At 42.6% G+C, this 15,687-nt stretch overlaps 1 protein-coding gene across 8 annotated transcripts in view; it reads left to right on the forward strand.

Annotated features, from left to right (window-relative positions):
* The window catches only part of htr2cl1 (5-hydroxytryptamine (serotonin) receptor 2C, G protein-coupled-like 1), a 116,893-nt gene that overhangs the window by 55,714 nt on the left and 45,492 nt on the right, over positions 1-15,687 (forward strand). For 2 of the 8 annotated variants that reach the window (XM_023797637.2, XM_023797642.2), the window contains exon 2: positions 4,006-4,076. The exons of 4 other annotated variants lie outside the window; for them this stretch is intronic. The gene's annotated coding sequence lies outside the window, so the exon portion shown is untranslated. Of the gene's footprint in view, positions 1-4,005; positions 4,077-8,833; positions 9,030-15,687 lie in introns of those variants that run through there. 2 more of the 8 variants (XM_023797645.2, XM_023797641.2) reach the window with 2 other exon arrangements.

Here is a 15,687-nt window from a genome sequence, read left to right on the forward strand (position 1 = left end):
TTGCATTTCTGGAAAACAGACCCTTAAGGCAGGATTATGCTACAGCAAAGAGAGATGAAGAAAGAGCATTTAGGTCCTGGGCTTGCTCCCAGCAAGCAGAGGAGATTTTGCAACCAGGGTGTTCTTAATGATGGGTTTTCAGGGAGGCCGCTCACAGAGTCTGGCTGTAATAGTCAGGATTTCCTCACATTCCATCTTCTTGTCTCAGATGGGTCATTAGGTGCAATATACATTCTTGGGTTTGGGCCAAACTGTAGCTCCTGGGTCTCTGAGCCTTTCAGAACCCGATCAGGGAGAAACTGCTGTCATACCCGTTGGTATGGTACTTATCTTCCATATGTAATATATGTATATTGATATGTGGGGTTGAGAGGGATGTGTCTCTGAATTAAAACTGACATGGACATAATGTTGATTTAAAGAGCCGTCCCATTGAAGCACCAAGGGATGACAAATTGATAAGAAAGATTTATAACAGTAAGGCTTGAGTCAGCTGGAATTCACTTTCTCGAGTTCTACCCACGTTGCAATTGATTGATAACTAGCATTCACACCCAACAGCTGGCCTCCTCTTTGAAACATCTTATAGTCTGTGACAGTTTGCCTCACTTGAAGCAGTATTTGCAGGGAAAGTTTTAACATGTCATTGCTGTCTGCTGAAAATTGTGTGTGTCCATTTTTTGACTTTAATATAGATGGAATACGCCCATTTTGTTTACTGTCAAACGCTATATAATTGACCAATGAAAAAATCAATTTATCGTTATCTAGTATTTATGTTTGTACTAGTTAACCGTTATGTTCATGGTGGCTATTTGTAATCACTAATTGTATCAACAATGTTGATATCAAGATAGCTAGCTATAATCATTGGTCATTTCGAATATAAAGAGAGATTAATTTGACACTGACATTTTCCTCACTGACAACAATCCAAGTCCATTTCAAACACATTCAGTGACAGTTAAGGGTGTCTTATTACATTGTTTTGGGTTTATTTTATAAAATAATTTTTGACAAAATGTGTTTTTTCATTCTCCTGAAATAATGGATTTTTGGTGCCACGTGATTTTTACTGGACAGTGATGATATGGAGACCCAAAGATGATTTAAAGGTCATTTTAGTGCATAAATGTGAAGCTCATTCATGTTGTTTGAATACTTCCCTTAACCAGTCTCTCTGAGTCCCCAGCTACTATAGAGCTTTTATAGTGATGGTTCAGAAAAAGGTCCAGCCCATGATATGACACCATAGCTGTCATGGTGAAGCCCGCTGGCCGATGCACTGAAGAAGACTTTCTGTCACTCTTCCAGCTCTACTGAAAATGTGAAAATGGCAGAATGACAGAATTTCTAATCAACTCCCAGGAAGTGGTTCCAGCAGAGTGGGTAAAATATGCAGCCTGGCTCTCTGAACATCACCCTTCTATTGGCTGCCTGAGATGCTATGGAGGAAACTCTGTTGACTTAGATTGTTTCAGGATTGCTGAGTTTCGATTCCTTTTGCAATAGAAATGTGTATTTACTACAAACCTTGGGGGGCTTTTCTGGTTGCTGGTCCTGATCTTGACCAAATTAACCACATCTTACATGATGACAGCCCGTGGAAGGGGCATGATTTAGAGGGGCATCCAAGGAGAGGACTGCAGCCTTCAGATGTGTACAGAGTTGTTCATTGTTTGGGTGCCTGAATGTCCAACATTCTTCTGTTGACATGGATTTGGCTAGTTTAAAGCCAGCTGATTTTCCCCTGCTGAAGAGTTCAGATGTAAATTTCCTCTCCATCCATAGGGTCATATAAGATGACTTGCCTGAGTCTATCGGCCACATGATATGCCTGCAGCCCCACACTGATTTGCAACCTCCAGAACAGACTATGCACCCATTCCTTCCACAATTGTAACAAAAGCACATGCTTCACTGTTGCAATATGATTCTTGGAACAACCACGTGGTCCTTTTTGTCCACACTGTCTTTCATTTACTAAGCAGTTCTTGTATAAACTCGCTCTTATTTATTGGCAGGCTTCTGAACTCTTTTCAAACATGCCTCAGGGCTTTGGAGATCTTGACTCTATTCTTCACTCAGGCTCTGTTCTGATCTTGCATGTAGCCTCTAAGGCCTTTGAGCAAACATCAATTGTTTATTTACAGCTAAGCTCTGGAAATAATGGAATGTCCAATTGTCAATTTGTCCCAGTATTGTTTTACAGGCAGAAAACTGTGATGTTGTTCCCAAAGACCTGTCCATCTCACCTGTAAGGATGTGTAAACAGAATGCTACCAGTCAAAAAGTTGGTTCAATAAGCAATTGTAAAACATATGACAACAAAATATCATAAGTAAACACCCAGAGATTTTACTCCTACTATAATTTGTGGTTCCTCCTACACCCCTTCTCCGTAACAGCAGAGTGGAAAGCATTATTTAGAAATAAATATCCTGCTGTGAATCATTCACTTAATACTAAAATCCATTAAACCCACCTTGATTTGGTTATGAATCCATATCAGAATTCAGGGGGGGGGGGCCCTTCAACTAATGCCGAGGACCCCACAAGTAAACAAAAAAAAATGTCCTGCTGTTTGGTCATGTGGTAATGATGGGTTTTCTCCATGTATCATTTCCAGCCAATCAGGAGAACATCAACAGTATACTCCCTGTTTTGTTTTTGGTTTTTTTTTTGGAAATACCAGTGGTGGGATGAATGGGGAGGGAAGTACGAAGTCCGACATGTACAACAAGCAGGTGCACACTGCCCAGTGTGACTCCATAAGGCCATTGACTCTAGAAGAAGTTTAGCTGTGAGCCAGTGGTTATTAAGTTCTTTCCTGGGGTCATTTTGGATCCTTTCCACCCATCACACCTGTTCTTGTACTGCCTGGGTACTGTCATCAGCCTGCTTAACCCACCCCCCACGTCACTCTCCTCATATCTGGTCTTTAGATACACAGAGGCGAGGCGTTGTGGGAGCCAGGGATTAGCAGCAAATCCCCCAGCCCGCGCGGCCACACTGCATAGCAGCTGACAGTTTATACCTTTCCAAAGGGGCACCTATCTGTCAGAGCTCAGTAAGCCTTGCTGTACAGCAGTTAATCCAATTTTACTTCCACCCACAGGCAGACATGTTCTGGGGCACAAACTAAATTACCACACAATATATTCCAAAACGAATTTTTTATTTGCAGATCTTCTATGTAGGAAGACATTCTTCCTAAAATGAACAGTGTCTCTGGGAGACTCTGGTTTGGCTTAAGTCTCCTCTGCTTTTTTGGGGAGGGGATGGTTATGGATGTGAGTAACTCCAATTCAAATTCAGCATGTGCCATTCAGCATATACTTACCATAAGGGAGGTCATGTGAAGAGCGGGGAGCAGTCAGGTGACATGAGTGGTGGTTATTTTCTCTGGCATGAAATCATATTGAGTTTGACAGTAGTTCAACCAGTGGAACCAGCCTCCTTGTTGCAGCTCAAAGGTTTTGGTTGATTTATTACAAAAAGATGAACTTGTATAGGGTCCAACTGTGTTCCAGCCTATATGGAAGCAAATGGGGGCCATGCTTATGTTCTGAGGCAGATCCATCCATCACATGGTTTGTTACTGCCTTCTGTGCTGTCCTTATAATGGAAATAACATGCCAAGATGTGGGAAAGAGGGCCAAGGGTCACCCTGTAGGAATGACCAATCAAGGAAGGATGACAGGCTTGTTCCTTAACATCTGCCGAGGTTCCGTTCTAATTGTGGTTCCCACAGCTCCTTCCACACATGCTGCCTCTCTTATTCATACTAGCCGCGGGTTTTCCTTCAGCCATTCGGTCCACTGGCTCACTCATTAGCATGACAGGCTTCCCGATCCACTCTGCCCATCTATCTGTCTGTGCAGAACCATGGACAGCTACAGCCTGAAAGTCGGGGCTGGGGTGCGGCCTATTAAGGACACCCACCAAGTCACCAAGGCAGTGCTGATTCGCATCCAAGGTGTTAACAAGCGCATTTCTCATCAGGCGCTGGGTATCAGCTTCACCAAATGAGCCAGGCCACCAGCTCCTTCACCGCCCTGCCACTTCCCTGAGGTGTGAGTATTTATTTATTGCTCTGTGAAAATGTGAAAGGCAAACAGTCTCAGCATCAGGTATAGTGGGATGGCTGCCAGAGGCAAAGAATGTCGGCAAGATGAAGTGCGGGTGCATGTGCTTCTGTGGGGACGTGACGGCCCTACAACCACCCAGCCTGCTTACTTACACACAACCATATCACACCTATCGTGTGCAACACGTCATTTCCAGTCTACAAGTACTATAATCTGTATAACAATCGTATTTATCCATTTACACTTACCGTAAAAAATCCATCCGCCTTCCAACTGCTCATCCTGTTCAGGCGACTGAAACATGTCCCGTGATACACAGGGCAGAAGGCAGGGCTACACCCTGGATGGGATGACAGAACATAATGTTTAAAACAAGTCTTCATTTATTATTGGTAGTATTGTTGTTATTAATTTTGCTGGATTTCAGAGAAATGTGTTGAGCAGATAACACAATTTAGATAAAGAATACCCCTGATAATGTGTATACATCAGATGATACTCACTTGGGAATGCTTCCTCAATCTACTCTGCCCTTTTGATGCAAATAAGAATGTTTTTCATTGCTTGTAGTTATTTATTGACTTTACCTTTTTGAATACTCAGCCAATTAGGCAGGGATTTGGTATTATGTTAAAGGACAGTAATGTGTTTAATACTATGAAATGTTACTGTGCACACATAAGGTATAGCCCTGAGCTCATTACTAAGCCACATATGTTAGATTGTCTGTATTATGACTCGCAAGATGGTTGTTTTTAGCTTGCTCTTGACAATCTGAAATCTAACGCTGTGATTGCTCACGAGCAGGAGGTCTCTCTCAGTATTTTCATGATGGGTTGTAGTTGATCTATTTGGGTTGTAGAGTCTCCATATGAGGTTCTCTATTCACCATCCTGGTGGCCATAACAAGCCTGCCACTCGGTAGAAGAAGAAAAAAAACCGAAAATTTCTTTGCCTTTTTATTCATAACAGTGGTTCATTCAAGATCTCCAACAATAACATCAGTTACTTCATTAATGGGAAATGTTACGGTCTAGTTTTTTTTTTTGTTCCTTTTTCTTTCGACCCCTGTTCTGCATGTGGCCAAATTGGATTGGAGGGGATTATCTGCCTGGAGGTGGGGGCCAATACCTGGGACCACAAAAGGTATCAGTTGTCTCTAGTATAAAAAGGACTGACTGAATAGGAAAGAAAAAGCAGGGAGATAAAAGAACAATCTAGGGTCTTCTTATCATTGGACCCAAGCTGCATGTGAGATTACGGCTATACATTATTCCAACCATTTTTATGTAATAATGTTTTGCTTATCGTTTTGTTTATAATTAGTTTCCCTATTGAGGTGTCTTTTGCAATGAATTGGGGACGCTTTTTGTTTTATTATAGCCTAAACCTGGACCAAAAAGAGGCACACATAGTCGTTTGCTGGGGGGGAGACAGGGGGAGACAGGGGAGCAGAATGGGCCTTAGGAGGATAGTGAAGATTGGCTTTCGTGGCGAGTGGGTTAATGACACGTCTGTGGCTGTAGACATTTTGTATAACTTCTGTAGTTCTGAGGATAACATGAAAATCCAGTTATCCTTCGTGTGATATGCACTGGTGGGATCGACGGCATCTCCTGTCTTTAAAATGGATCGCCATAAAGTCCCACACAACTGTGCGGACGTCAGCCCCATCACCCGTCTCCGCTACTCTGACGCACATGCTCGCACACAGTGTCCGTCAGTAATGAATTCCCCGCCACGTGTTCAGACCTGTTGCACGGAAGCAGTGGAACGTGCCTGCAGACACGCAGCTCTCCCGCGCTGTTCCACTAGCATCGTCCTGGAGAAGGGAGCATGGGGCTCGCATGGGATGCTGCATGGGGTGATTTGAGGAGCCAGGATTTGTGCTGAAAGATAAATATACACAGTGAAGCGTGGACTTCACTAGGGTCATAGAGCAGCATCGTGGTCAACAGTAGTGTGTAGCTCAGCTGGCTGGGGCACTGACCCTTGTCTGCAAGGTCATGAACTGTGGGCCAGCAGAGTAATTGTTTTACCATTACCCCCTTGCAAATAGCTCTTAACCTGAATTGCCCCAGGCAGTGTCTGAGCCAGGCGCGAGATTTTCACAGGGGACATCCGTGGCATTACTGAAGAACTCCTATCTCCTATATGGTCTGCTGGCTGCAGTGAGATTTTCAACTCAAGACAAACTCTGCACCCACATGCACACAAATTTACACAGATGTACCTTGACAATGACAATAAAGATTCTATTCTATTCTAAAATAGACTGTACGGTTTGCAAACTACACCAACGCTCTGGTTGTAGCTAATTTTAAGTTTATAGTGGAATAATATAAATTTGCCATAAGATGTATTGTGCAACGGTGAGAGTCTGAAAGTGAGTGTCACGCCAGAATCATAAGAGTTAACAACCCAGATGCTGAATACATGCATACAGATACATTTTATATCTTTTTGCAGTTCAGTACTGATTGAGAACTTTTGATTCGATGGTGTGGTTATCAAATTGTTCACGAAAACTGTTCCAGGACTGCAGTCAGAAGAAAAAGTTAGTTTGAAATCCTGCACTATTCTTAAGAAAACAAAAAAATAGGCTACTTTCCTGTGTCACCTGTGAAGGATGGTTTGTAGAACTTTTTTTTTCTTCAGTAGATAAGATGAAACCAGCCTTTGAGTTTATAATGATCTTATTCTTTGATCAATATGGCTTTCGTTAGTCAATAGACAATGATGAATGGAGAGAATTCTTCAGCAAAATGACCCACAAGACAAATAAGCGATTGCGTTTATCCGGGCTGTCATTTTAGTTCTTAGGAGAGCTGGTTTTAGCCCAGTCAAATGAAAGGTTGTATTTGAAGATGTATTTAATTTCATTTTCGGAATGTTGTGTAATACGTAGTGAGGCGCTGGGAGACGTCAGCTCTGAGTGAGAACATGCAGCTTTGTTCACCCGCCGATGTTTGGAAGATCCCGTGTTGTGGGCTTCATGCTCAGACATTCGGTGGGGTGTAATTGGTAATTATGTCTTTCCTGGATTCGGTATCTGACTCAAAATGGAGAAATTTGATGCTGCTCACAGACCTCAACATCAGTGCTTCAGTGTTTTCGCGCACACTTTGATGATTAAATTGCTTAAATCTACGAACGAAAAGAGAAATAATGTGACTTGTCTTTATTGCGAATCATATATTTGGAGACAGAAGTGGCGGGAAGACGCGTCATGTTTCCAAACATGGCAGAACCTGACGTAATTTTTATGCGTTTAAATGCGCATGCTGCGTTTCGCTAGGGCTTCAAAGTTTTGGGGAATATATTTTAAACGGTGTATTTTATTTTGTTTTATCAACAGGCTTGTGTAAAATGTTTTCATAATTCTATATTGAAATTTTGATTCGTTATATACAATGTTTTGATGGTCACATAAAAACAAAATATCTAAAGAACCGATCGAATCATTGTAAATGTCGTTAACTATCCAAATTCATCTAAAACATTCTATATAAATGTGACCGTAACGTCTTTGAGTAAAACGACTTTTGGTTGAGATGAGTGTGAACTGCGTGAAAAACAGGTTAAACGACCTGTTCAAGACTCCCACATTCAATATTCCATATCTTATATATGAAACTCCTACATTATCACATGCTGCATGGTCAAAGATTTACAAACGAGATGTGAATATTTGTTAATTCACGACTTTTTTTCAACAGATCCTCAGATAACACATACACACGTAAATTTAACTTTTAGCCCTATACGAAAAACTTAAAATAATTGTTTTATGAGATAGGCAAGTCACCGTTAAGCTTTTTAAGCTTTCATTTCCTTAAATCGCCTGAAATTTTGTAATGAAATGGAGAACTATGTACACAAAATCGCATCGCATATGTTTTTGTGCGTTTTATGACTAAGCTTGATTTGGGCATGTTAGGATTTCTTATTTCTGTCGTGAAACTTAACACTATTTAGCCTGCTAACAATTACAGAAAAAGCAAATGAATAAAGAACTCCATGGAGAAGAGACGACCAATTTACAAAACAAAATACTAGGCCCATGTGATGATAACATGTACCTAATTTGTTTCACACTGTTATTTTACAGATTAATTTATATAGATCAAAGCTCATATATACTAATTTGAGACCGTTGAGGAAGGGAAGCAATTAAGATGGGCTAATTTACTGAATGGTTCTTTTACGTCAATTTCAGAAGGGACAACAATCTGCCAATTAATATAATGGATAGCCCCTTCCTTGGAATATGAATTTAATCGAGTACCTGAATAATTAATAACGCTTAAATGGCTTGAAACGTAATGTTGTTTGCATCCAAGGGTCACCTTCACAGCATCCATTGGAACTACCCCAGTAGAGTTAACTGTTGGTTGCTAAATGACGAATTTTATTAAATGTCAGCTTCATTAAACACGCAACAATATCACCATAGGTGCTGACTTTAAAAGGAAATGCCTCGACATCGCTTAGAAACTATGGGTAGCGGGATGTGCTAATAACGTGAGACCTGGCCCCACCTTGAATTCATTCTTTGGTTGTGCTCAGGGGACAGAAGTGGGTCGGCAAGTTTGTATACGTTAATGCAGTTTTACTGTACTGCCTTCCGTATAGAAGGAAGATCCAGGGCAGCTTCTCGTGTCCTATCTGTCCGTCCTGGACCCACGCCAGGCTTTTTTAACCGCAGCTCACAGCCCGCTCACAGACTGCCCGAACATGCACGCTGCTGATGGTTGAGATTGCGGTCCTACGACGGCTCTCTGTCTCTTCATTCATTGGTTTGAGTGTGGACCCAACGCCGTGCTCTGGCTGATGACTGTAAATGTATCGGAATTAGAGGTGGAGAATGAAGTAAGCAGACATACTGCGGCGGCGATCTGAATTTACGAACTGTATCGTCTGGAATTCGCGTCGCAGGTATGATTTTTGTGCTTTTGAAACAAATGATACTTGTAGCTTTTCTTTGCATTTCTGTTGCGGGGAGTACGCTTCTGATGTGGAAGTGGCAGGTTTCGCACATTAATAAAAGAAAAACTTTTTACTTGTTCAGATGATATTTTAGACCGTTTTTATTTGGCGAATGAGTTCACGTTAGGTTTTCACACACTATTGGTTCAAAACGAGAATCAAAACGCAGTATTAGACAACGATCTGATGTATGGCTGTATATGTATCGTTCACAAATGTATTGCAATACTGATGTATGATGTAATATAATTTGTCATTTCAACTCAGTCATGCGTCAAAGTGTAGACAATGTTAAGCCTGTGGGAAAGCGATTAGGGATAGAAGTTAATGGTGTTGGCATAATAATGTCGTTGTCATCACCCGACGTTCCTATTTATTGTGGTTTAACCGCTCCTTTTACGCATTGGAGGCTCCGTTTTAGGTGGGTAAAACCTGAGATTTTTTTCCTGTACTTAGGGCTAAATAAATTAAAACTACAGACAGCTATAAAAGCGCAAGAGCCGAAGTCCCAGTCATTTCTGCTTTCTACCTGTAGGTAATATTTTGCTTAAATAATTTTTTGCATTTTTAGATTACACGAAGTAGGGTGACGTTCCCAAAACATAATTCTGTGTAGAAAAGGGCTTTTCAAGAACTCTGGGATAATTCTCTAGCCTTCTGTACCATGCTGACCGCTTTGCAGAATCTAATGATTAAAAATCTAGCCTACTTGTGATTTTGCTTTCTTTTCTGCGTTTATGCAAAATTGTTACAGCGTTAATTTTTTGAGATTAATCATGGTCCGCGCGCTTTATTTAAACCTCAGTTACTCCACCTGTGCACCGAGTACCAGTGAGTCTAATTTCTAGAATATGGTTCCATTTAACTTCTCTGCGACTGCGTATTATATCACATCCCCAGCAACTAGAATATTCCCATGGGTTTTCCTTATAGAAAAAGTGCATTCGATTATATGCAAATACTACCTTATTTTTTCAGCTGCATATGTCACTCCGCCATTCTCCATGCCAGCTGTGCCCTAACTTGAGATACGATGACTTATTTAACGGTGTTAAATACAGTAGTTTCGAGAAAAATTGAATGAAAAAACACTCAACCGCGCTTTGGAAGAAAAAAAAAACAGAGCAAGGCGTCGCGTTTTACATAGTGCTGACTTTTATTCTGTTGATTTACATTTAAAAGAGGGGCACGTGTCGCACAACTTATATATACTGACAGTAATGTGACGCATGGGTGTGAAACATCTACTTCGAAGTCGTCCTTTTAATTTGAGAGCGCTTGTTAAGGACGTGCGCAAACGACAGGTACTCCATGGCAGCGTTGGTGTCTGAAAGAGACGGTGCATTTCAGAGAAGACCCCTTGTCCCCTAAACGGTATTTCACCAGCCGACTCCAGATGTGCTCCCTTTGCGATTTCGACGTTCATCGCTGGAAGCTGCCAAGAAATCCTCATGCGACCATGGCATGATGAAACTCTGAATGATTCTGTCACATTTTGAAGTAGAAAAATATTGTAGACATTTATGTCAGTCACTTTTATATTATAAAGAATTATTTATTTCGTTACGCCTAAAGCGGAAAATATGAAAACGGTGGCATTGCCCTACGCTGGAATGCGGGGAAATAGTCTGGGGTAATGCAAACACGACTGATTCCGTGTCGGAGTATGCCGTGGGGATTTCTGGTTTCCTACTGCAGTCTAAGAACACGCTGTTTTAATTGGTGTCTCAATTGCCCATTATGTCTGACTGTATGTGTGAGCATGTGCCCTGCAATGGACTGGCATCCTAGCCACGGTGTGCCATGCTCTGTGCCCTGTGCTCCCTTTGATAGGTGCCAAGGTGACCAAAACCCTGTGCTGGATAAGCTGTGTTGAAAGATGGATTCCCTGTATACTGTACCTTGTTATTTTAAACCTTATGATTATGGACATGTTTAAATGGTTGGATAATTGAAAGACAAAGCAGTTTTGGATATTGGCTTTTGGATCTGGCCTGTTTTACTGAACAGTAAAATTGACTATCGCATTAAATGGTGGGTCAAATTTCAAGAATGGTTGAATTTATTTTCAGTAGGTTTTACTGTGACACCATTTCTGCTGTTCTGAACTGTTTCAGGGCATTGCCTTTGCCAGAGTAATCTTAGGCAGCACTGGGCACCTTGGATGTGATGCCAGTCCATCACTGGGCACACACACAGTCAAACACTATGACAATATAACAACCAATGTATCTAAACTGGGTGTTTTTGGCCTGTGGTGGGAAAGCATGGGATAGACAGGGAGGACATTCAAGCTGTACACACAGAGCAGAGGTTCGAACCCAGAACCCTGGAGGTGTGAGTCACCTGCAGTTAGACACCTACTTGCATGAACAGGTAAAGTCCTGAGCTGTGTAGGTCACTGTGAATAAGAGCAGCTGGTAAGGTGAGTGTGGGGGATAATAAAGATGGCAGAAATCTGTTTGGTAGAACCTGGGGGCTGTGAGCAGTCTGCGGAAAAGGTTCCTTAGCTCACGCTCGCACAATGACATGCAGACTCTGTTGAGTGGACCAGCCAAGGCCACTGCACAGTGGGAACAGCAGCGAGCTCCATCCAGCCGGCCGCCCCCCCCACACACATGCCCGCTGGGGCTGCGAATGCTGCTGTGACGCATTACTGTTTGTGCGCTACGCTGCAATCTTTCAAACCCCACCCCAGTCCCCCCCACGCCAACCCTGCAGGTGCTCCTCATCTTCAACAAGGCACTGCAGGAGCTCAAACTCATGGGCTGCCGGCAAGGGGGGGGGGGGGTGTTCTGATGTTGCCATGGCAACCCTCTGGGAGCGGTGAGCAGAACCTGATGACCTGTAGACAGACACCAGACACTTTGAATGGTCATAGTTTCACATTGAACGGCAAGTGCACACCCTGTTTGCCAGAGACACGTAGGCCGTGGAGATTTGAACTCATGCTCCTTACCTTACAAAGTAGATGACAACCCCATTACCAGATATAAACTCAGATGTATAGATTTTTTTCTGGTGTCAATATAATCCAGTGTGGAAAGGATTAACTCCATTAAAAATTAGATGTAAGATGACAGCGAGGGGATTAAACTGTTTTCACAGCTAAACCAGAGAGCTCCGTTCCATCTAATTCCTATAATCTTTTTTTTCATACAAACGCTCAACGCTAAATACATTAGTTCTCATGGTTAGCGCACAAAAGTACAGGAACCTTGGCATTTAGCATTTAACTTCATTTTGTCGTTATTTTAAATTCATTCAACAGACACCTTTATCCAAAGAAGTTCACTTGTCAGTGCACGATTTGAATAATGTGATATTAAAAATTGACAGCCCACCCAAAAAATAAACAGGCCTGGGGAAAGGTTGCTTTCATATTAGGGGTTCATAAGGAAGTGCAAAGTTATGTTCCTTTTCACTCAGAAGAGAGACACAAACTGGCTGCTGTCTGTGTGTTGGGGAAGATGTGGGCTTTAAGTTTTCTGTGGAGCGGTGCATTGCTGTCAGAGACACGATTTGGATGCGGTTACCCTGTGGATCCTGGCTGCCTCACTGCCGCTGTCCGCCCTTGGCCTCTCCTTTGATTTGTGGGCATCTCTGCTGTACTGGTTGCTCTTTGGGTTTCCCTTCGTCTGGTTTGCTGCGTTCAGATTGGGGACGTGTGTGTAAATTCCACAGCCCATGCTTGTTATCTTGATTAATGTTTTTGTTTCCCAAACCAGACAGATTATAAAGTTGTTATAAAATATACTGCTATCAAAAATGTAAATATATGCTGGTAATAGACATGGAGCCATCATATTGCATGTTTAAAACGCAGAACTCTGGGATTGAATTACACTCGCATCCTGCTACGGAGCTGGGGACCTTTAGTCAGTGGTCACTAATATTCTAGTTGCTCTAAATCTAGATGGTTTTTGCATCATTATGTTTGAGCAGTAGTCACCCTTAGCACAATCTGCCCAGCAAGGCAAGGGAACATTTTTATGTCTATTATCCCTGTTGTGTCACCCACCTTATTAATGATATTTGATTTTAATGAGTGGTTATGGCAAGCTGGAAAATGAACTTGGAGAGATAGCAAGACCCCGAAGACTGCCCAAGAAGGTGTGTTAGATAATGATAGGGAGGTCATGAGGTGTGTGGGTTACTGTTTTAAAGAACTGAAAAAGAGGCTGAATGACTGGGCCTACTCTGTGTGTGTGTGTGTCTGTGTGTGTGTGTGGTTGTGTTTCTGAACACTTTTCCCTTTGGCATAAACCAAACACAAAAACCGGCACCTCATACTATAATGAAAAGCGGCCTTCAGACAGTTTTCATTAAGTAGGTATCTAATGAGTTATCTAGTTCAGTGTATTGTGGAGCAGAGTGGTCTCCCCCAAGGGAAGAAAGGGTGGGCAGAAGTGTGGGTTTAACCTCATGAAAAAAAATACAGTACAGAACCGGAGACGAAAACAGGGGTACGGCGTTTGTAAGGAGTCTGAATGGTGAAAAAGCTTACTAAAGAATATCTTACAGTGGAAAATGAAATACTACAAACAAAAAAGCGAAATGTTAGTGTGTGAAGGAGCCCGTGTCCCGCCTCGCAGCTCCTGCCTCTTTGTCAGCTCTCCTCACATCGTCCTGAATCCAGCCAGCTCTCCATATAAAACAGCCTGTCCAATCAGGACCAGCTGGATAAATTTAAGTTCTGTTGTACACTTGCGACTTGTGATTAATTTGCTCGTTGCTCACGCGTTACTTTCTTGGCGCTTCCCCGAGCATATCCTTACTCTCATATTATTTGCAATCGCAGCACTGAAACGGTTAATGGCAATTTGCATCCCAGCAGGATGAATGAAGAACTGATCATTGATTTGTTCGTATTTAGTTATCGAAGCATCCCTCAACTCCTCCGCTCCGCTGAGCACGCGCGCGCACACACCTTCAGGAACTGGCAGGCACTCGCACGGGAGAAAGCGTTTGTCAGGAGGGTTAACACTGACTGGCAGCTCAGCCAATCAAGCTGGACCCAAACACCGAAGCCCGTTTCATCTCGCGATCAAATTACCTGGGTCGTTCTCTGACGAGGCGCCGTGTGATAGTGCAGGTTGTAATGAATGCTGAAAGGCACAGCCGCAGCCCTGTATTGAGGTCGGAAGATGGGTGGATGATGGGCCAGCATTGCTGTTATAGATCACCGGGTGATTTTAATTAGCGGCTCATTGGTTAGCATTGTACTCTCACGCCTCCAGGATTGGTGGTTTGAATCCCCCTGTTGGCTCTGTGTTTGTCGGAGTTTCCTCCTGCTGTGCGGCTTTCTTTGGGAATTCCAGTTTCCTCCCACAGTCTAAAGACATGCACTGTTAAATGCACTGATGTCTCTGAATTGCCTGTGATGTATGTGTACGTGCCCTGGAATGAACTGGCATCCTGTCCACGGTGTCCCCCTGGCCCTATGATGCCTGGGATAAGCAAGGGATACAGACAGGGGTTTGTTCTTTCTGGGGCCCCATTCAAAACGTCATCCCCCCTCAGTGTAGTGACTGTTTGTGGCCAGCAGGGGGGGGCACACTTCAGGAGGCCCACACAAATGTATGGTTCGAGTGGTGGTAAACCCTGCTGGTGACTTGGGTCCCCCCATATACTGGATTGTTATTGGATTTGGATGGTTGGAATGATGGACAGATGGGCTCTATTGTAGTTAATGGAGACTGGAGACCATTTGGTTGGAAATTTTCAGTCTTTTTTTAAATTTTTTTTTTAAAGAGCAGCCCTGGGAATAGGGGAATGCTCCAAGGCACTCTGTCATGCATCAACAGTTTTGTCAGCGATTTGGAAAACGAATACACCATGTACTGCGCTGTGTATATAACGGCTTGGCCTCTTCTAAGTTCACCTGTTGGCCACTCTGATTGCTTACAGCACATAGTATATTAATGCTGGTTTATCTGAATATCTGATGAAGTTTTAAAATGACACTTGCAAACACGGGCACACGCACACTCCCACACACACACACATAAACGCACACTCCCACACACGTACGTACACACACACACACACACACACACACACACCCTAATGGTTATGATATGGGCACCCGAATACCAACAATGACAACCCTAACCCTAACACACCCCTAACCTTAACCATAAGTAATCAAACAAAAACAAAACTTTTGGCTTTATTACTTTTTTGATTGCATTCACAGATATTTATTAAATTGAATTTCCCCTTGTGGGAACCAAAAAAATGTGAAGGTGAAAAGCTACAATTTTTTATCGCATTGTTGGGGAATCTGCACCCCACAATGTAATTATTAAACGCGCACACACACAGATGGTCGTAAATGGCCAACATACAGGGTGTGTTTTTGTGATTTTGCCTCCAGAAGTTTTCGCCCCTCTGTCATAAACTAGTAATTAGACTCACACAGCTATTGCAGCTATTTCAAAAACAGAAACTGACCCGTGTTTATTTTCTTCCAAATTACAACACATCATGCACACACCATACACACACAAATAAATTAAATTACAGCTAAAGCCAGTGATAATTAGCTTTCCTTAAAGCTTTGCTTGCTTGTGTGCGGAGAGATTTTGCAGTGCAGTAATGTGCA

Source organism: Paramormyrops kingsleyae, chromosome 10, assembly GCF_048594095.1.
Source record: "Paramormyrops kingsleyae isolate MSU_618 chromosome 10, PKINGS_0.4, whole genome shotgun sequence".
Taxonomy (NCBI): Eukaryota; Metazoa; Chordata; class Actinopteri; order Osteoglossiformes; family Mormyridae; genus Paramormyrops; species Paramormyrops kingsleyae.